At 46.7% G+C, this 20,991-nt stretch overlaps 1 protein-coding gene across 1 annotated transcript in view; it reads left to right on the top strand.

Moving 5' to 3' along the window:
• SYCP2 (synaptonemal complex protein 2) overlaps nt 1-20,991 on the top strand; it is a 3,993,018-nt gene that overhangs the window by 2,711,372 nt on the left and 1,260,655 nt on the right. The window lies entirely within an intron of this gene.

Genomic DNA, 20,991 nt, shown 5'->3' with positions numbered 1-20,991 from the left:
CTATTCGGGGTGAGCATGTCTGTCAATGCACAGCATGTGGCCCATTCCTCTTCAGCCAGGGGTGTCTCCAAAACATTTGACCACCTGTCCTGTGCTTTTCATGTATTTCCAGCTATATCAGATTGTAATAGCTCATATAGTTTGGTCAATAAGTGTGTATTGTGTGGGACAGTGATAATCATTTGCAGGGCTTGCAGTGTTTCTGGCTCCTCTGGGAAGGTCTGATATAAGTCTTTGATTGCCCTGCTGAGTCTATGATAAGCGAATTTAAAAAGAAGGGTCTGATTACTAATATAAACTAGATCGTCGAGTGTCAAGAAAATACCATCTTGATATAAGTCCCCCTTTTCGGCTATCTCAACCTGCAGCAGTAGGGACATACTCACTTTTCTTGAGTTACTGATAAAGCTGGATGGTTCCGCAGCTGTATTGCTGGAGCATAGAGTGATAGTTTATGCGCTAATTTCCCCATTCTCTGCCAGGCCAGATTCGTGGTATGAAAAGTGTTTATTTCGTGTTTCAGTACATGTGAGCATGGATGTGGTAAGATGTGTGGAAGCTGTATGGGTGGGCATCTCCATCCTCCACTGCCATATGAGGCAGGTATCGCACTGGGTGATACCAGTTGTGGGCATACTGTGCTTGTGCACACAGGTAGTACAGCAGGAAGTCAGGTACCTTAAATCCCCCTTTAGAATACGGCAAAGTTAATGCCCTTAGTTCAACTCATGCTTGTTTCCCGGCCCATATGAGGTGAGTTACACACGCTTTTAGACTTTGAAATACAGCCTTGGATGGAGTGATGGGACTATTATTGAAAAGATATAGGCACTTGGGAAGTAGGACCATCTTTCCCAGGGCTATCCTATCCGCCAAGGACAGTGGCAGATGAAGCCAAGGTTCTATGGTGTCTTCTTTTTTACTAATGGCCGTGCCATAATTGGCTCGTATAACCTCTGCATGGACGTTGTGATACCAGACACCAAGTTATTTAACGGGATCGCACTGCCATTCCAAGGGATACTCTGCCGGGTGCAGCTCTGTAACTTCCGTCAGTGGAATTATGGCACTGGTGGATTTGCTCCAGTTTATTTGGAGGCCAGATTGCCTACCAAACTTTATATATTTGTGCAATATGGGTGAGAGATTTATATGTGGTTCTCTTCCAGGGGATCCTCATCAATAGTCATAAGCATTAGAGTATTCCCGCCCATGCGCGGGACCCCGGAAACATTATATTATATGTGCCCCACATATATATATCCATATATATATATATGAACATATATATATAAAAATAAACAATTGCAGCCTAATAAACACCAGAGCTGAATTATGCTGTAAAGAATTTCCATCATCCATGAACAAACATGCATTATAAACATGAGAGAAAACAACAGTTTTGTTTCAAAACTGTTTTAATGCTCCAAAAGCAGTGGAAATTCTCATGAAACACTGAAAGCATAGGAAGCTCCCAGGCTGCATTGCAAAACTACAGTCTAAAAAGACTGAAAAGCTAACCTGCATCAACATGCAGAAAACTGACACTGTGCCTTTAAGGCACCCATGACCCCCAGCTTCCCATCATGCCTCAGGGGTGACAGTTAGGTCAGTTGTTCTTTCCGGCTCCTTCAGGAAGGACCCTGGTAACACAGTTCCACTCTTTTCTGACTTACTGTCAGAAATGTCCTTCATTATTCTGATTTTTTTTGCTTACTTTGACATTTTACATCAAGTCAAGTAAGAATCTGTCTTTTATTGACAGTTTTTTGAGGCATTTTTCCTCAATATGCCCTCACTCTTTGATAACTGCCCTTCTTGTGGCAACAAGAAGGCTAAAACAGACAGTCATGATATCTGTATACTTTGTTTGCCTGATCACCATGACCCAAAGACCTGTCCTCACTGCGAGCGCCTGTCAGAAAGCACTCTTAAGGACAGGGAGAGGAATCGCATTTATGGCCTAGCCCAAAGGACATTCAGAGGAAGATCTCTGGTAAAGAAGGGCTCCAATAGGGCTAGATCACCTTCAAGGGTCAAGTCTTCACGTCCTTCAGCTTCAGCGTCGGGCTCGGTGCTGGAGAAACAGCTACCAGTGGGTCATTTATCGAAAAAACGACAGTCGACGGCTGGCTCCCGGTCAAAAAGAAGATCAGGTACGTCGCCGACGTCGAGGATTCCAGCTCCGTCGTCGAAATCCCCTCCGCCGTCGTCAACCAGGCGACGATCAGCGTTGAGGGAGGTCACACCTCCGCCATCGTCAACAGGGCGACGATCGGCGTTGAGAAAGGTGACTCCTCCGCCGTCGTCAACCAGGCGACGATCGGCGTCGAGGACCATCACCCCTCCGCCATCGTCAACTTGGCGACGATCGGCGTTGAGGACCAAGACCCCTCCGCTGTCGTCATCCAGACGACGATCGGCGTCGAGAAGTGTGACCCCTCCGCCGTCGTCAACAAGGCAACAATCGGCGTCGAGGCCCAAGACCCCTCCACCGTCGACAACCAGGCGTCGATCGGTGTTGGGGCGATCTTCGTCGGCGTCGAGGGTGGCCAACACCTCTCTGCCGTCGTCGCATAGACATTCGACGTTGAGAGAGGAAGCTCCGTCCTCGGCTAGTCATCGCCGTTTGGCGTCGAGAGACCATCATTCCTAACATCGCTCGCCATCGAGACATTCGACGCTGAGATTGCTTGCTCCGTCGACACCCCAGAGGTTTTCGACGTCGAGAGAAAGGGTTCCATCATCGGCAGTGCAGCGCTGTTCGACGCCGAGAGACCAACGTTCGTCACCGTCGAGGCATTCGACATCAGAACACCCGACGTCGAGGCCTCATGAAAGGGCTGATTCGACGGCAAGGGACTCTGTGATTCTGGTGACTGAATCAGCTTCGCGCCACTCCTCTTCACACTCTTCTGGTGCCTCAAGATCACCCTCAAGGTCCAGGAGTCCTGTCAATAGATCTCCTTTACGGTGGACAGATCCTTCTTCGGAGAGGGTGAGGTTATCCCCTAGATGGTATCAACCGCTGGATCGTTGGCGAGATTCAGGGGCTGCCAAGAGGATGCAGGAGTACGCCAGTCCTGAGCACAGGTCTCCACTCCAAAGATTGGTGGCAGAAGTGGACAGACGCAGCCCTCCCAGGCGCCAAGCAGAAAGATCGCCTGTGAGGAGGCCATCCAGATCTCGTTCTCCCAGAAGGGAAGAGCCGGCCAGGTCTCGTTCTCCCAGAAGGGAAGATCCGGCCAGATCTCGCGCTCCCAGAAGGGAAGAGCATCCAAAAAGGTCACGTGAAAGGAGGCACCGTGCTCATCGCAGGAGTCGAAGAACTCCATCTTCTTCTTCTTCTTCTTCCTCAACCCGATCTTCCAGGAGAAATTATTCTCTAACGCTTACACATAGCCCCATCTCTAGAGTTTCTCCAGTGGACGACATCAACAGTTATCTGGATGTCCAGCAGAGAGGGGCTAAGAAATTGAACATTGAAATGTCTGTCCCCCAGGTGGCTATGACAGTGATTTTTGAAATTCTGCATCAAAAATCTGTTTCTAGTCGATTGCTGCCCTTGGTCCCGGGAATTATGGATCTTGTCAAAGGCATTTTCCTAACTCCAGCGACTATTAAGGCGGTGCCTGCTCGCATCCCAAAAAAATACAAGCCAGCTGACTCCGACCCAGTTTTTGTAAAAGCTGACCCTCCAGCAGACTCTGTGATTGTAGCCGCAGCACGGAAAACACATGCATTGCTGCCTCCTCCTCAGTTCCACCAGATAAAGACAGCAAATCACAGGACTTGTGGGGTCGAAAGGTATGCAATTCTGCTGCTTCTACTCTGAAGATCTCCAGTGCGGCCGCTCTATTAGGTAGATATGATAGAGCCCAATGGGATTCCATGGAACGGTTCAAGTCCAAACTGCCAAAAGAGGACCAGAAGGACTTTGAGGAGACACTGACAGAAGGCTGCCTAGTGTCTAACCAAATAATTAGCACAGCGACGGACGGCGCAGTGCTAGCGGCTCATTCTTATTCCCATGGAGTTTGTGCCAGGAGGTCTTCTTGGCTGCGCCTCACAGGCCTCAAGCCCGATGCACAACAACGCATCTTAAACCTTCCTTTTTCTGGTTCCTCTCTCTTCGGTGAACACGCTGACGAGGAGATAAGTCAAATGAAGACCGAGCTGGACACTGTGAAAGCGGTCGGCCTAGAGAACAAAAAGGAGTCCAAGCGCCATTCTAAGACCAGCAAGGGCAAAGGGGCTCAACAGAGGGTTCAAATCCCTCAGTGGTCCCAAAACAAGAGTCAAGGCAAGACCCAATTTCGAGGGGGCAAATCAGGCAAAAGTAGAGGTCACCAGCAGTCCTCTAACACGGCGAGAGGAGAAAAGGCTTGAGCAGTGGCTTCCTCTGGCGCCGTTGCCCACTCCAGTGGGAGGAAGTGCTTCACAACATCTGGCAGAGTGGGTCAGCATCACAAAAGATCGTTGGGCGCTGAATATTCTGCGCAATGGATACACTCTACGTTTCTGTGCGCTCCCAAAGAACATTCCTCCGATGAAATCTCTTCCCGACAAACTGGACCTGCTCCGGAAAGAGGTGAAAATTCTTCTGCAAAAAAGAGCTATGGAAGAAGTACCTCCCTCTCAAAGGAGAAAAGGGGTCTACTCCAGATATTTTCTTGTTCCCAAAAGAGATCAGGAGGATAAGTTAAGACCCATCCTAGACCTTCGTCTTCTAAACAAAGTTATAGTCAAGGAAAAGTTCTGCATGCTAGCTCTTCACCAAATATGTCCACATCTGCAAGTACTTTCATATCCCGATTGCACTGCGTCACGGAAAGTACTTGAGGTTATGATCGGCAACAAACACTACCAGTACAAAGTGCTGCCCTTCGAGCTCAAGTCCGCACCACGAGTCTTCACCAAATGCAAGGGGCTTTTCATCTATCCGTACCTGGACGACTGGCTCCTAAAAGGTCCATCTCCTTTACAGGTAGCAAACGATTTCCAGCCTTGCCTGCACCAGTTGCACAAACTCGGGCTCCACGTCAACATGGAGAAGTCAGTCCAGCGGCCAACACAGTTCATCCACTACCTAGGCTCCGTTCTGGACACAAAATTGGGAAAAGCGTTTCCTTCGGAGGAGAGACTTTTTTCTATGCGGCAGAAATGCAGAGTTATGCCCGAGTCTCGAAATCCACCAGACCGACAGGTTGCCTCCCTGCTGGGTTCTATGGCGTCCTGCATTTTTCTCATACCGAACGCCAGGTTGAGAATGCAGCCTTCACAACAGGCCCTGGAGGACCAATGGGACCAAGCGACAGGGCGTTGGAAGGACCGGATCAGTCTACCCCAAGCAGCGAAGACTTCCATCAAATGGTGGACTCGACCGCAGAATGTTCTGGTGGGAGTACCTTTTCACCAACCTCTCCCAACGCAGTCAATAGTGACAGACGCTTCTCTACAAGGCTGGGGGGCACACATGGGGTGCCTTCAGATTCAAGGTCAGTGGTCGGCTTAAGAACAGACATACCATATCAACATGCTGGAGCTCCGAGCGGTGCATCTTGCTGTCAAAGCTTTTCTTCCAGCGGTCAAGACCAACTCAGTCCTGGTTCAGACAGACAATACAACCACCATGTTCTATCTGAACAAACAAGGAGGCTGTTATGACCAGATTCTCAGACTAGATAGAACCAGCTCACAAGAGCAACACCAACCTGGCCAAAACGTAACCACCTCCCTCCTCAGGACCCATCTATCCAGGCACCTTGGTACCTACCTGAGGATGGGGAACTCGCAATATACAAGCTCATATCATCAAAAACACCACTAAACCTATAGGGTTACTAGGAATACTCACTGATTACTAAGGACATCCAGCTCTCTCCTGCCGAACGCAACAATAACATGCTCTGTACAAGCCATATACACATGGCGCTATTCACAAGCCATATTTACAAGAAAGTCAACAAGTCCAAAAAATGACATGCTCTTCATAAGGAACATATTCAAGGCGCAATTCACAAGGAACACAGCAAGTCAAAATGAGAACATGCTCCACACAAGCCATATTTACATGGCGCTATTTACAAGGAACTCCACAAGTCATATTACATTGAACACATTTCACATTGCACAGCATAAGCAAACGCAGCAAGCAATATAATGGGCAATTTAAAAGCATTTTTCACACACATTAGTACAATTGCATCATCACAAAGATGTAATTGGCTCCCTCATGTAATGTCACCCTTCAAGCCTGATAGATCAAACACCAAGATGAAAAGGATTTCTTCCACCCTGCATAAGTCAAATGCCATGATGTACTGCAATCTCCTTATACTCCAACTGTTCAAGCCCATAGGCCAATTTTCGTGCCAAGTGCCAACCAAAAACAATACAGCGCACACAGGCTACGTAAACAATTCGTGACGCCAGATGTTATGACCAGATTCTCAGACTAGATAGAACCAGCTCACAAGAGCAACACCAACCTGGCCAAAACGTAACCACCTCCCTCCTCAGGACCCATCTATCTAGGCACCTGGGTACCTACCTGAGGATGGGGAACTCGCAATATACAAGCTCATATCATCAAAAACACCACTAAATCTATAGGGTTACTAGGAATACTCACTGATTACTAAGGACATCCATGCTCTACACCACACTCATACCTTAAAGTCTCGCGGCAACTCAGACCCAGACTATGCTACCCTCCTACTCATAGTGAAGTGGGCAGTTCCAATTACTTACCATTACACACTGATCACAATCAGTGCTCACGCAAGCCCATCTATCTTTAGAGTCCTGTAAGACTGTTCTCTATCTTTAGAGTCCCGTAAGACTGTTCTCTATCTTTAGAGTCCCGTAAGACTGTTCTCTATCTTTAGAGTCCCGTAAGACTGTTCTCTATCTTTAGAGTCCCGTAAGACTGTTCTCTATCTTTAGAGTCCCGTGAGACTGTTCCTTTTACACAATCCACAATCCTGTGGGTATACACACTGAGTGCTCTCACTAATGCCACTCCCTCTCTTGTGGCAATCTCTGTCCTATGAATACCTTCAGCTCTCTCTCTCTCTGTTGGGAAGCTTCTCTCATACATCTAATACCTACTGGGGATGTAATTGTTATATTTTATGTGGTACACAGGAATGGCCAAATCACAGTGTGCAATTGTTATTATCAAACACAAGCTCTCCTCTCCCCCTCATTGTTCAGTTACCATTTACCTGGACAGGAGTCGCATCCGTTCACATAACAGCATCTGACTAGAAGAAAGGTTAACCTTATCATAAGAAAACAACAGTTACACACTAGTTCACTAAGAACTGGGGTATCTTTATTATAACAATATCAACAATATAATACTGCACTATAACACATAGCCTGAAAAGTAAAAGGGGAATAGACACATACACAGATCTGCGGGGTCTCTTTATTATAATGGAAAGCTTTATTACTATAACACATAACTGACAGGGACTGTAAATAGCTAAAGAGGGAATGGATTATACTGCACACCGCTGAAAGAAAAAGGATTAGCAATACAATAGGGGAATCTAGCCTAGGAAATAAAAGCACTAATATAACAGGACAGATATCACCTGATTAGTATGAAGTCTTGCTCTAGCTGTCATCTGGGCTTCTTTCTCGTCTGTGCCTTAGCTCGTATTAGATTCTCTCCTGCACTCTTGGACACACATCTGCGCTGATCACTTTGCACTGGACTCCTCTCCCCCACGGACTCTCTCCACCTTCCAACTTCAGTCTAATGGTTTCTGCCGCTCTGATAATCGTTCGTTCCACTAGCTTCTTCACTCTATCTGATTGTCTCCATGCCAATGTCCAATTCACTCCAGCTGCTCCCACAGATTAATCCACGATATAACTTCAGTCTCTTCTAAAAGGCATTACTTCAGACTCCAGCTATTCACAACTCCTCCTGATAAGTAACTGCTTCTGACTGCTTCCTTCAGTTCCAGCTCACTGACTGTCTGTCTGTCTTCTCTCTGTTCCAAACATCTTCTGTCTCTTCTCCTCCTGCAACTCCACTCCTCTCCTCTGCTCCAATTCAACATAAACTCTTTCTGATTCTCCACTCCTTCTGCAACTCCAGCTCAACTGCTTTCAGCTCAAACTCTTTCCGCTCCTCCAACTCAACTAACTGACTCCGCCTCTGCACTTCACTATTATGGAATGCTGTTTCCTCATGGAAAGTTCCAGCCATCAGCCTCCTCCCACCAGGTCCATGCACCAGGCTCCTTGCTCTAGACGCTCCCACAGTGATCAACTGCTTGTTTCGTCTAGAGACCTGAGCCCAGGGACACTTCTTGATTAGATTCAGCTCTGGCCTGTTCTCTCCGGTTCGCTTAGGGCGAACAACAGCTCAAAACCAAAATATTACCTTTCCCCTTCAAGCATCTCAGCTCTGCAGGGATAGAAAGCAAAATGGAGTCTCTCTAGTTCTGGGCCTTGTAGGCCTGAGAAGGATGAAATAACCGTTAGCTCTGTCAGAGTACCTACACAAACCATACCAATGTGTAATATAAAGTCAGGACCACAGGATCCACCCTCTACTATAGGCAGGATAATGAAAGAACGCATAATTATGTCAAAGCCAATAGGCACTAGATGAATTAGAGTCAAGAATAAGGGATCTATCATCATATAAAGCAGCTATCCTCTTCTAGGTCTGGAAAAAGGGCTTAAAAGGGCCAACACAAGGTAAGAATACAGATGATGGATGTGAGCAAGTTTAAAGTCTTCATCACTCCGAAATAGAGCCAAAAAACCGGTCAAGACATTCCACCCTAGACTTTATCTTGCGAACATCTATAAACAACAACAAACAAATAAATCAACATAATCTATCAACAAAACCAAAAACCAAAAGAACTCTCTATAATAAATGACAACTGAAGGAAATTCCACCTAAAACTTGATGTAGGGAATACAAATCTAACAACCAACTGAAAACAAATCAAAGCACCCTTGACCTGAATGCTGAAACATAACTAAGAATGATCTGATAACAACAGAAACCAACCAAAGCACTAAGTATGGGCGGAAAATCCGTTCCGCTCGCGGATTTTGCGGATTTTCGGTAAATTCGCAATCCGCGAGATTCGCGAATTTCCCGCAAAATCCGCAAATCCGCGAGCAGCGGATTTTATGGCTTGCTCGCACTGTTCGCGTGAGTTCGCGTCTTCCCAGTTCAACTTCGCGCCCCGCGAATAAGCGCTAAATTGCAGAAATACGATCTTAGCAAAACTGAAACTACTTACCAGGTTCAAAAGTTCAAGCTCATCATTAGTAGCCATTTCCTGTAGTGCTTCCTGAGGGGCCCCTCCAGAGTTCAGTTGCCTACTTGCAACTATTATGTGACCCTGCTCTGACCCTCAGAATAGTTACACAAAGGTCCTGAATTACAGCTAAGGCAGACAAGCAGGAGCCAGGCTGAAAGTTCAAATCCAGTGACACATTAATCAGCCCCTAATTCATTATTGTCAGTTGGGGCAGGGCAGGTGTTGTAACTAATTTTGCAACAATGAAAGCACTTAGCAAGTGCAAAAGATCACTAATCAGGAAGCACTAAGGAAGCAGGTGCCAGCTAAAAAAATATTCTGTGACACATTAATCAGCCCCAAATTAATTCAGGTCACTTGAGGCAGGGAAGGTGTGCTTTGCTTTGCCACAATAATGTACACCAGAGGGTGCTGTGATGAAACAGAGGGTGGCATGGGTGGGCCAGAGGGTGGCATGAGTAGTCAGAGAGTGGCAGTGGTGACAGAGAGTGGCAGTGATGAAGAAGAGTGTCCCAAACAGGCTGGACACGTAGAAACAACAAGTTCGCAAAACTTGCGACCCGACAGGTAAGTTCGCGTTTGCGAAATTGTACAAAACCCTCGCGAACTGGCAGAAACCCGCGCGAACACAAAAAAAATCCGCAAATTCGCGAGAATTCGAGGATTTTGCGGATTGCGAGTTCGCAAATCCGCAAAATTTGCGAACGCGAGATTCGCAAAATTCGCCCATGCTTACAAAGCACCCTCGAACTAAATGTGCCTCAACTTCTAGTGATAACTGATAAAATCTATTGATGTAGGGACATGTTTGTGGAATGAAAACAGCAAAGGGCCTAAATGGGGCCTACCTACTTCGGTCAACTTAAGAACAAATTTGCCTCAACTTCTAATGATAACTCATGAAATCTATTGGTGTAGGGCCATGTTCGTGGAATAAAAACAACAAGGGGCCTAAATGAGGCCTACCTACTTCGGTCAACTTAAGAAAGAATTTGGTGAAATCTGACAAATAAACATGACAAAGGATCCTCAAGGTCTGGGCAAACATTACTAATAGATGTAGGACATAACCTAACTAAAAGACACACCTCTCAGGACAACTTAAAGTTTAGGGTAACCACCCTTGGAACTAATCCCACTGTTCTAATTAAGAGTTGATCAATCAAAGTGAAAGTGTAATAACAGGAAAATAAGGATAACCCCATTCCTACAAAATAGCTGGTGTAGCACTATGCATATCAAGCAATAAGTCAAAGAAAATTATCTAAGTGTGGTGCATATCTAAAAGATAAATTTGAACCATGCCAAAGGCAATAGGTAAAGATCAAACAGTTTGCACCTAGTTCCTCACTGTATCACACTGTGGAACACATGTGTGCACCATCATTTAGAATACTGCTTTCTCTTCCATTGGCAAGACTGTTTTGCAGAAAACAGGAAAACTATGAAATAGGTAAAAGATAAACAAGTGTAAAGTCATTTTGTATCAATGATAGAATAGCATAGCATACTAAAAGCAAAAAGTGCATGTGGCACTGCATAAACATCAAAACCATGAACAGGACAGTGAGACTTTTTAAGTGGGGCCTGTATATGGTAACTGCAAAAGTGGCATAATGTCCATCTGAAACAGAAACATGGGGAAAAATGCAAGCATAATTATAACCAAATAAAAATGGGTTCTTCAGCATACCATCATTAGGGATCATAGCACATGACTCGTGCAATACTGTAATTTAGGGTTCAAAAATATATATTCCAAAAAGTCAGTTCGAAATTCTGTCAAGGCAGTCAACTGTGGAAAGACAGTCTGTTGATTCATCAGTGTAGGTCACCACCCTTCATCTTCATCTGTATCCGGTGCCAAGGAAGCACTTCCTCCGATCTGGTCATTAGTCACCAGCTTCCGCCGTTCATCCGCCACCATTCGGTCTGGTCTGGTTCCATATTCCAAAAACAACAAACTAACATAAAAATAAAAACAATAAAGTAAAATAACAAAGGGAGTGGGAGGGGGGTGGGCCAACACACCCACCAAACACCACAACCCAACAACCTGAAACGAAAAAACAAGTATCATTAATCTAGCAAATATACATTTTCCATTTAAAAAGCACCCCAAGTGCTTTTTATTGTTGAAAGAAACCTCCTAATTTATAAAAGAAATTCTTCTAAATTCATATTCTTTTAAATTTGTTTGGGCAAAATCCAATTTTGTCATACACAGCCAGAAGGGCTGGGGCCTAGCTACTCCTTACTCATCTGAGAAACAGCCCCTCCCTTCAGAAAGATGTTCGCGCTCAGAGTTTTGAATCCGCTCGAAAAATAAACAGGAGCTGAGCTACAGTGCGATGTAATTTTGAATCACTGCCAAATGCTGATCTCATTGCAGGAGCAAGGCTACTGCCAACCATTCTGTCCAAGCATCTCTAATCTCTAGTCAGGGAAGCTTACTAAGCCTATTGTATTTATCTAACTCCAAAGGCCAAGCGTCTGCCAATTATTCTGCATGTGCAAGGATCCCTTATCTGAAGTCAATGAAGCTGTCTGCGCCGATAGCAAGGAAGAGCGACTTGACCCCCCCTTACATAAACATTTCTCTGCTGAAAGAAATTGAAACATAGCCAAGAATAACAAGCTATCTCTCTCTGCTCTCAGAAGTTACTCAGCTTCCACCCTTTCAAAACTCAGAGCGCGAACAGATGCAGGGCTCATATCAGTCAAGGTCAAAGCAGATGCCATGAAACTGAAAACATTACAGCCTTTCCCAGGGCAGAAGCACTGACCATTATTTCCTAACTTATTGAAGCAGATTGAAACGTGGTAAAAAGCAAATTAATAAAGACATATTTTTTGCAACTAAGTCACATGCTAGTATTTTAAAATAAATCAATCATAAAAACAGCTACTGGCTGAAAGGGAAAAATAATAGAACAACATTGCATGCAAACACATTACATTTTTTCTTTTCGAAAATAACATGTGAAAAACCATCAAATTAAAACAAGGGGCAACATGTAATTTTACATTGCATAACCAAGAATTCATAATTTAGTGTGCAAGCTTTTCTATTCTACCTATCAAAAGGGCCAGATTTATCATTTATTTTTCAAATAGCCATTTTTTCTAACTCAGTGGGTTAACTTTCACACGCTATTCTAAAGGGCAGCTTGCATTGGAAAAAATAATCATGTATATTTACTAGAACACATTTCTTTTAAAAGGCACACGGTTGCATTTCACTAATTAAAAGCATATTCTATGATGGGTCTATTTTATTTTTCTTCTCTTCACAACCGTGAAAGCACAAACCCTTATCTCAATCCGACTGGTTGATTTATAACTTTCCGACCTCTGAGTCAGACACATTAAATCATGTGTTCCAAGGCAAACCCACACAAATTCGTGGACGCATTTAAAATAGAATGTTAAATGAACACTGCTTTTTTCTCCATGCAAGACGTAACCATTCTGTCAGCAAGCTGACAAAGCACATAGGCAGAACCCAGCAACCAATGAAAGTCAAATCAAACCATCATTCATCTAAACAATCACTGACTTTTAGTGTCAGCTCACATAACCATGCATGTTAAACAGCATGGTAAAATAAATACTGCCATCTCAATCCAAGATATTAACCCTTTGGCAGCTCAAACACAATCATTCCCCAATGTCTGCAGTACATGGGAAATTCAAGAACTTATCACTCCACGTTTTCAAATAACACGTGCGCACATCTACAAAACATTTTCCCGAAGCATTTGAAAGAGATCCAGCTCTCTCCTGCCGAACGCAACAATAACATGCTCTGTACAAGCCATAAACACATGGCGCTATTCACAAGCCATATTTACAAGAAAGTCAACAAGTCCAAAAAATGACATGCTCTTCATAAGGAACATATTCAAGGCGCAATTCACAAGGAACACAGCAAGTCAAAATGAGAACATGCTCCACACAAGCCATATTTACATGGCGCTATTTACAAGGAACTCCACAAGTCATATTACATTGAACACATTTCACATTGCACAGCATAAGCAAACGCAGCAAGCAATATAATGGGCAATTTAAAAGCATTTTTCACACACATTAGTACAATTGCATCATCACAAAGATGTAATTGGCTCCCTCATGTAATATCACCCTTCAAGCCTGATAGATCAAACACCAAGATGAAAAGCATTTCTTCCACCCTGCATAAGTCAAATGCCATGATGTACTGCAATCTCCTTATACTCCAACTGTTCAAGCCCATAGGCCAATTTTCGTGCCAAGTGCCAACCAAAAACAATACAGCGCACACAGGCTACGTAAACAATTCGTGACGCCAGATGTTATGACCGGATTCTCAGACTAGATAGAACCAGCTCACAAGAGCAACACCAACCTGGCCAAAACGTAACCACCTCCCTCCTCAGGACCCATCTATCCAGGCACCTGGGTACCTACCTGAGGATGGGGAACTCGCAATATACAAGCTCATATCATCAAAAACACCACTAAATCTATAGGGTTACTAGGAATACTCACTGATTACTAAGGACATCCATGCTCTACACCACACTCATACCTTAAAGTCTCGCGGCAACTCAGACCCAGACTATGCTACCCTCCTACTCATAGTGAAGGGGGCAGTTCCAATTACTTAGCATTACACACTGATCACAATCAGTGCTCACGCAAGCCCATCTATCTTTAGAGTCCTGTAAGACTGTTCTCTATCTTTAGAGTCCCGTAAGACTGTTCTCTATCTTTAGAGTCCCGTAAGACTGTTCTCTATCTTTAGAGTCCCGTAAGACTGTTCTCTATCTTTAGAGTCCTGTGAGACTGTTCCTTTTACACAAGCCACAATCCTGTGGGTATACACACTGAGTGCTTTCACTAATGCCACTCTCTCTCTAGTGGCAATCTCTGTCCTTTGAATACCTTCAGCTCTCTCTCTCTCTCTGTTGGGAAGTTTCTCTCATACATCTAATACCTACTGGGGATGTAATTGTTATATTTTATGTGGTACACAGGAATGGCCAAATCACAGTGTGCAATTGTTATTATCAAACACAAGCTCTCCTCTCCCCCTCATTGTTCAGTTACCATTTACCTGGACAGGAGTCGCATCCGTTCACATAACAGCATCTGACTAGAAGAAAGGTTAACCTTATCATAAGAAAACAACAGTTACACACTAGTTCACTAAGAACTGGGGTATCTTTATGATAACAATATCAACAATATAATACTGCACTATAACACATAGCCTGAAAAGTAAAAGGGGAATAGACACATACACAGATCTGCGGGGTCTCTTTATTATAATGGAAAGCTTTATTACTATAACACATAACTGACAGGGACTGTAAATAGCTAAAGAGGGAATGGATTATACTGCACACCGCTGAAAGAAAAAGGATTAGCAATACAATAGGGGAATCTAGCCTAGGAAATAAAAGCACTAATATAACAGGACAGATATCACCTGATTAGTATGAAGTCTTGCTCTAGCTGTCATCTGGGCTTCTCTCTCGTCTGTGCCTTAGCTCGTCTTAGATTCTCTCCTGCACTCTTGGACACACATCTGCGCTGATCACTTTGCACTGGACTCTTCTCCCCCACGGACTCTCTCCACCTTCCAACTTCAGTCTAATGGTTTCTGCCGCTCTGATAATCGTTCGTTCCACTAGCTTCTTCACTCTATCTGATTGTCTCCATGCCAATGTCCAATTCACTCCAGCTGCTCCCACAGATTAATCCACGATATAACTTCAGTCTCTTCTAAAAGGCATTACTTCAGACTCCAGCTATTCACAACTCCTCCTGATAAGTAACTGCTTCTGACTGCTTCCTTCAGTTCCAGCTCACTGACTGTCTGTCTGTCTTCTCTCTGTTCCAAACATTTTCTGTCTCTTCTCTGTAGGAGAGTAGGGTCTGCAATCCTATGATCACCCAGATTTTTCGCTTTTGTTTCACTGGTTTACGACTTTCTCTGGCTGTGGGCCTGCTAATCAGACCCACAGCCTGGCTGTTCTCTTTCTAAATTACGAGATGTACTCTAGGTGCATTTACCAATTGGTACTGGGCCACCTTATCAGACCCCGTAACACAGGGCATAGGTGTACCCAGGGCCGCCAGGGGCTGCAGCATGTATTATGCCACCCCTGGCTGGCCTCCTAAATTTGACACAACTGGCTGCACGACAGCTGGGGCGAAGTCGTGTAAGCACCCTTCGCTTTAGGTATAGTAGTTCTATATCTAACCATACAATGGACACCCGAGTTCCTATCAGTCACTCCTATGGCAGGCCTTAACAATCCTGAAGGCAGAGTGCGTGGGCTCGGGTGAGCTAGGTTCAGGCCCGAGCCGAGCCGGTTGCAGCTTGCGGAATCAAGACCCAATGGCTGTTCCATGATAACGCGTACCATATCGGTAACTTCGGTGTTGCGTTATCAAGGCATGTCGAGTAAGGTGTCATACGAATCGGGGTGCTGCCCTCTCACCAATTCTGGCGATGAGGTTAGCATTCCACCCTTCTAGAGGGACACGACATGTACGTAACTGTGAACCCCGGTTAAAGTTAACTAAAGCCTCAGCTCCACAAAATGGGTGCTGCCACCACAGACACGAGTCTGACCTCCTGCTGCTGGGAGTCCTTCCAGCGAGGAGAGCTTGGACAAAGGGTTTCCTGTCGAGGGCGGTGTTCGCACCGTCCCAGACAGGGTTTGTGTATTCTGGGTAGGTAGGGCTTTTGCGAGAAGGTGACTGCGGAGTGGCACCCCGGTGCTCACTACGCATCTGCCGGTTAGAACCAGTTCCAGGGGCGACAGCCCTGGCCTGGGGAAAGTCCGGCAGGGGAGAGGGGCGTAACTACCCCCCTTCCTGGTCCCACCCTTAGGGCAGGACCTAGTCATGTACCCACCCCTTTCTTTAGAATAAAGGCCGGAGCGGGGACCCTTCCAAATTAGATCATCTTTGAATCAAGAATACTTTCTACGGAAGGACTTCAAGACTCTTCTCAAGATTTCTCCCTTGTGACTAAGGAGTAGTCACCCTGCATCAGCGGGCACCATCTAAGAACTCTGCGGTTTGCTGCAAGTCCTTCCTCAAGGATCCGACGGCCCAGCTCGACGAGAACCGGCTTCCCTGGCACCTCTGACCTCTACCCACGTCATCAGCTCAGCTGTGATCTGTGGGTGCGACGAGACCTCGAGGGACCGGCCATCATCAGAACCTGCACGCTCTTAAACCAGCACGACCATCGAGGTAACTCTCTGGTGAGTGCTCTGGGGTCCGAGAAGCCCCGACCCTGAGCCGCTCCAGCACCGAAGTGCAGTCTCCCAGCATCTCCACGATCTGCGTGGGGCCCTTCTGCTCGCTGCTCAGCACGTTGTCTGGTCACTAGCCGCTGGCTTGTGCCCGTCCTTGACGACGACCGACAAACAACTCTGCTGGTCTGGTTGCTCCAGACTGGCCCTTGCTTCCATCTTTGCGAGAAGCACCCCGGACCCTCCTGGTCCACTCAAGACGCCATCTTAGGCCCACCACGTGGCCCTGAGATTTGCCAAGGCTTGTTGCCCCATCCTGGGCCCAGCGACGCCGACAGCATCATCCTTCGTGGGACAGCTCGCACCTCCGCCGTGGTCGCCGACAACGCCTCCTGGTCCGTGAGACTGCAGAGCCTAGCGTCGCCCACTCACCTGGTCGAGGTGACGGCCAACCGGTGCCCTCCTGGTACCCTCTGACTACTGGCTAGTAGTACGAACTTGGTCCCCTCTGCTTTCAGGTGTCAACGATCTCTGATCCAGGCTTGGATCTCTACGAACTATTCATCACTGGTCGCCGGCCAGCAACTCCTTTTCTTCCGGCTCCTGGCTCGTCAGCGAAGACCCCGACGCCTGTAAGACTTGTGCAGCCGCAGCCCTCGTGGCTAGGTAACTCGGCATTTCGGTGCCTGCATAGCCTCTTTACTCTAGAGTCCCGAGTCCCTCGCTTCCGACTTGCCTTATCGGGTCCGCCCGAGACCTTAAACTTTCCGTGTCCTCGGACACTTGTTTTAATTGTGCACTTGAAGTATTTTCCTAAGAGATTTGGTTTGTGCTTAGTACCCTGTCCTCATAAAGAGTACAGGGCTGTTGTGATTCTTAATAAATATACTGTTTATTTTCATAACACTTGTGTGGTGTCCTTTCACTGGGTGTTCAAGGGGTACATGTGTGGTAAACAGCTGGCTTAACGCGCCCTCTCGAGTCTTTAGCCTTAGACTGCTCGTATCCACGCTACTAGGATAGCTGGTCTATAGGTTGACTTACAACCAAACACCATAAGGGTCGTTGGAACGATACATAGCGGTCGCTAGAATAGCGAACGTTGCATATCGGGCCAACTTCTCGCATTGGTGAGCAGCGGTTGGGATTTGAGCTTGCTGTTGTTTTACCACACGTATCCTAAGAACATCTTGTTGAAAGATCGCACAAGTACTATTAGTACATATAACTAAAGCTTAGAATACTCTGAGTTCTACTGAACCAGCTGTTGTAGCGCCTCAAGGCTTAGCACACCTTGGCTACAACTCTTAGCAAGGGAACAGTAGGTAAACACGTAGTGTAGGTAGGTGCATCACTTACACCACACTAGAAGCAGTATGTCGGACAAAGGAGGAAACTCTGGGTCTCCCCTTGTGTCAGTTGACCCTCCACAGGTCATCCCTTCAGGATATACTGTGCTGAACTTCAAGGAGTTACGACAGCTGTGTCACTCCAGGAAGATCAAGCAGGGGTCTAACCCCACAACGTCCTTTCTGATTGGTCTCTTGGAGACTTATGATGCCAGAAGGGCTGAGAAACTTCTTAGCTCTTCTAATCCAGAAGGAGACATGCCTCCCCTCGAGGGAACCAGAGACGATCCTGACCTCATCCACCTCGCAACTGAGAACGAAGATGTGGAGGATGATGAGGATGAGGATCCCTCTGGGGATGAGGCAGATAAGGGACAGGTAGAAGTCGTTAGACTAAGCAGGTCCAACTTAAGCAAACATGATAGTGGTACTGGGGGACCCCCGGCGCTACTGTCAGGTGCGCTTAACATTGGGAATGGACGAGCCCGATCTCTGTCAAGAGACTCTGGCGGATCCCTTCGAACCAATGGCTCTCAAAACTCTTCTCAGAGAGGGATGACGTCCCCTCAGAGGAGAGTATACGAAGCTAAGGAAAGGGCAGCTAATCTGAGGATCGAAAGGGAAGAACTTGCCCTGGCCAAAGAAAGGCTTGCCTTTGCTAGAGAGCAACAGTTAAGTGGGGTAGTCCCCACTGGTGGCAGCAATGTACCTAGCAATAGGGAAAAGAGTTTCGATACGAAACACCTTGGTAAGATAGTGCCCCCCTTTAAACAAGGGGACGACATCCACAAATGGATTACTGCTTTGGAGAGGGCCTGCACGGTGCAAGGTGTTCCCCAGAGTCAGTGGGCAGCTATCTTGTGGCTCTCCTTTGAAGGTAAAGGAAGAGACAAGCTCCTCACCACAAGGGTGGAGGATGCGAACGATTACCAAGTCTTGAAAAATACACTCGTTGAAGGGTTCGGCCTAACCACTGAGCAGTACAGGGTGCTGTTCAGGGATACCCAGAAAACGCAGTCTCAAGATTGGACTGACTTTGTCGATTGTGCCACTAAGGCTTTTGAGGGCTGGTTGCTGGGCAGTAAGGTTACTGATTACAAAGGATTGTATAATTTGATGATGAGAGAACAAATTTTAAACAATTGTCAGAACCAGTTGTTGCATCAGCATCTTGTCGACTCGGATCTGACCTCTCCCCAAGAATTGGGAAAGAAGGCAGACAGATGGGTTCGTACGAGAGTTAAACAAAACCAGGGCCAGAATCAAGGTGGTCAGAAGAAAGCAGACCAGAAGGGTAAAGATTCTAAGGGGGAACAAAATGACCAGAAGTCTTCGACAGGTCCCCAACAACCCAAAGAGGGTGGGGGTCAGGCTCCCCAAAAGAAGAAAGAAGGCCAATCCAAAAGATGGTGCCAGTACTGTAAAAGTAAATCTCACTGGTTTAGTGAGTGCACCAAGAAAGGAGGAGGGCAGACTCCTGCCACTGCAGCCCCTAAGGCACCTGTGCCCCCTAGTACAGTCAGCAGTGGTAGTGCGCCTCCCAAGGGTTTAGTAGGGTTAACCCTGGGTTCTGAGGGGCGTGACAACTTAGTTGGCACACTCACTCAGGCTGTCCTTGTCAGTACAGGGGACGCGGACGTGTCCCCTGACGTAAGTCCCAATACCCTGGGCAAATACCGACAGACGCCTTTCATAAATGGAAAGATGGCTCAGGCCTATAGGGACACTTGTGCCAGCGTCACCATGGTGACGCCTAACTTTGTGGACCCTGGACAGATCATGCCAGGTACAGAATTCCTGGTGACCAATGCAAGCAATGTCACTACCAATCACAGTATGGCAATTGTAGCTTTCTCCTGGGGAGGGGTAACTGGCCAAAAGAAGGTTGTAGTTAGTCCAGACCTCCCAGTGGATTGTTTGTTGGGCAATGATTTGGAGTCATCACAATGGTCAGAAGTGGAGCACCGGACTCACATGGAAATGTTAGGTTTGCCAGCACATGTGTTCGCTGTGACCAGGTCACAGGTCAGGAAATGCCCCACTGAACAGGTGCTGGATCCTGGAACAACGGACCAGACACCTCCCAAGAAAAAGAGCGGTAGGGTTAAGGCTGCGCCTTCCCCCTTGCCCCAGGTCGTGGATCAAGTCTCAGAGGAGGCTGACCTACAGGAATTGAGGGAAACTGAGCCTAGGGAGTTCGAACTTGATCAAGTTGAATTCTTGGGTTCAGGGGGACCCTCAAGGGAGGACCTGGGGAAGGACCAGTTAGACTGCCCTTCTCTTGAACCCCTCAGACAGCAGGCTGCTGCTGAGGCTGCTGGGAACGCCACAGGTACCCACAAGGTATACTGGGAAGATGGACTCCTGTACACTGAGTCAAGAGACCCCAAGCCTGGCATGACCAGGAGGCTGGTTGTACCCTTGTCTCAGCGTGGTTTCCTACTTACCTTGGCCCACGAGATTCCCTTAGCAGGTCACTTAGGCCAGACGAAAACGTGGGACAGGCTTGTCTCACACTTTCACTGGCCCCACATGAACGAAGATACCAAGGAGTTTTGCCGCTCCTGTGTCACTTGCCATGCCAGTGGTAAGTCAGGTGGCACGACAAAGGCCCCCCTTATACCAATGCCTGTGGTGGGGGTGCCCTTTGAACGGGTGGGGATCGACATCGTCGGTCCCATGGAACCACCAACAGCCTCAGGGCACAAGTTTATACTGGTGGTAGTGGATCATGCCACCAGGTATCCTGAAGCTATTCCCCTTAGGACCACTACAGCACCTGTTGTGGCAAGAGCCCTAGTTGGAGTGTTCTCCAGAGTGGGCTTCCCTAAGGAGGTCGTCTCCGACAGAGGTGCAAACTTTATGTCGAGCTACTTAACTGCTATGTGGAAGGAATGTGGTGTCAACTACAAGTTCACTACACCCTATCACCCACAATGCAATGGGCTTGTTGAGAGATTCAACAGGACCCTAAAAGGGATGATTCATGGACTACCGGAAAAGCTTCGGCGTAGATGGGACGTCCTGATCCCCTGCCTCTTGTTCGCCTACAGAGAAGTCCCACAGAAGGGGGTTGGC

This window comes from Lissotriton vulgaris, chromosome 7, assembly GCF_964263255.1.
Source record: "Lissotriton vulgaris chromosome 7, aLisVul1.2, whole genome shotgun sequence".
In the NCBI taxonomy this organism is placed as follows: Eukaryota; Metazoa; Chordata; class Amphibia; order Caudata; family Salamandridae; genus Lissotriton; species Lissotriton vulgaris.
The sequence above is the reverse complement of the archived record's forward strand: the minus strand, read 5'-3'. Positions and strand labels throughout refer to the sequence as shown.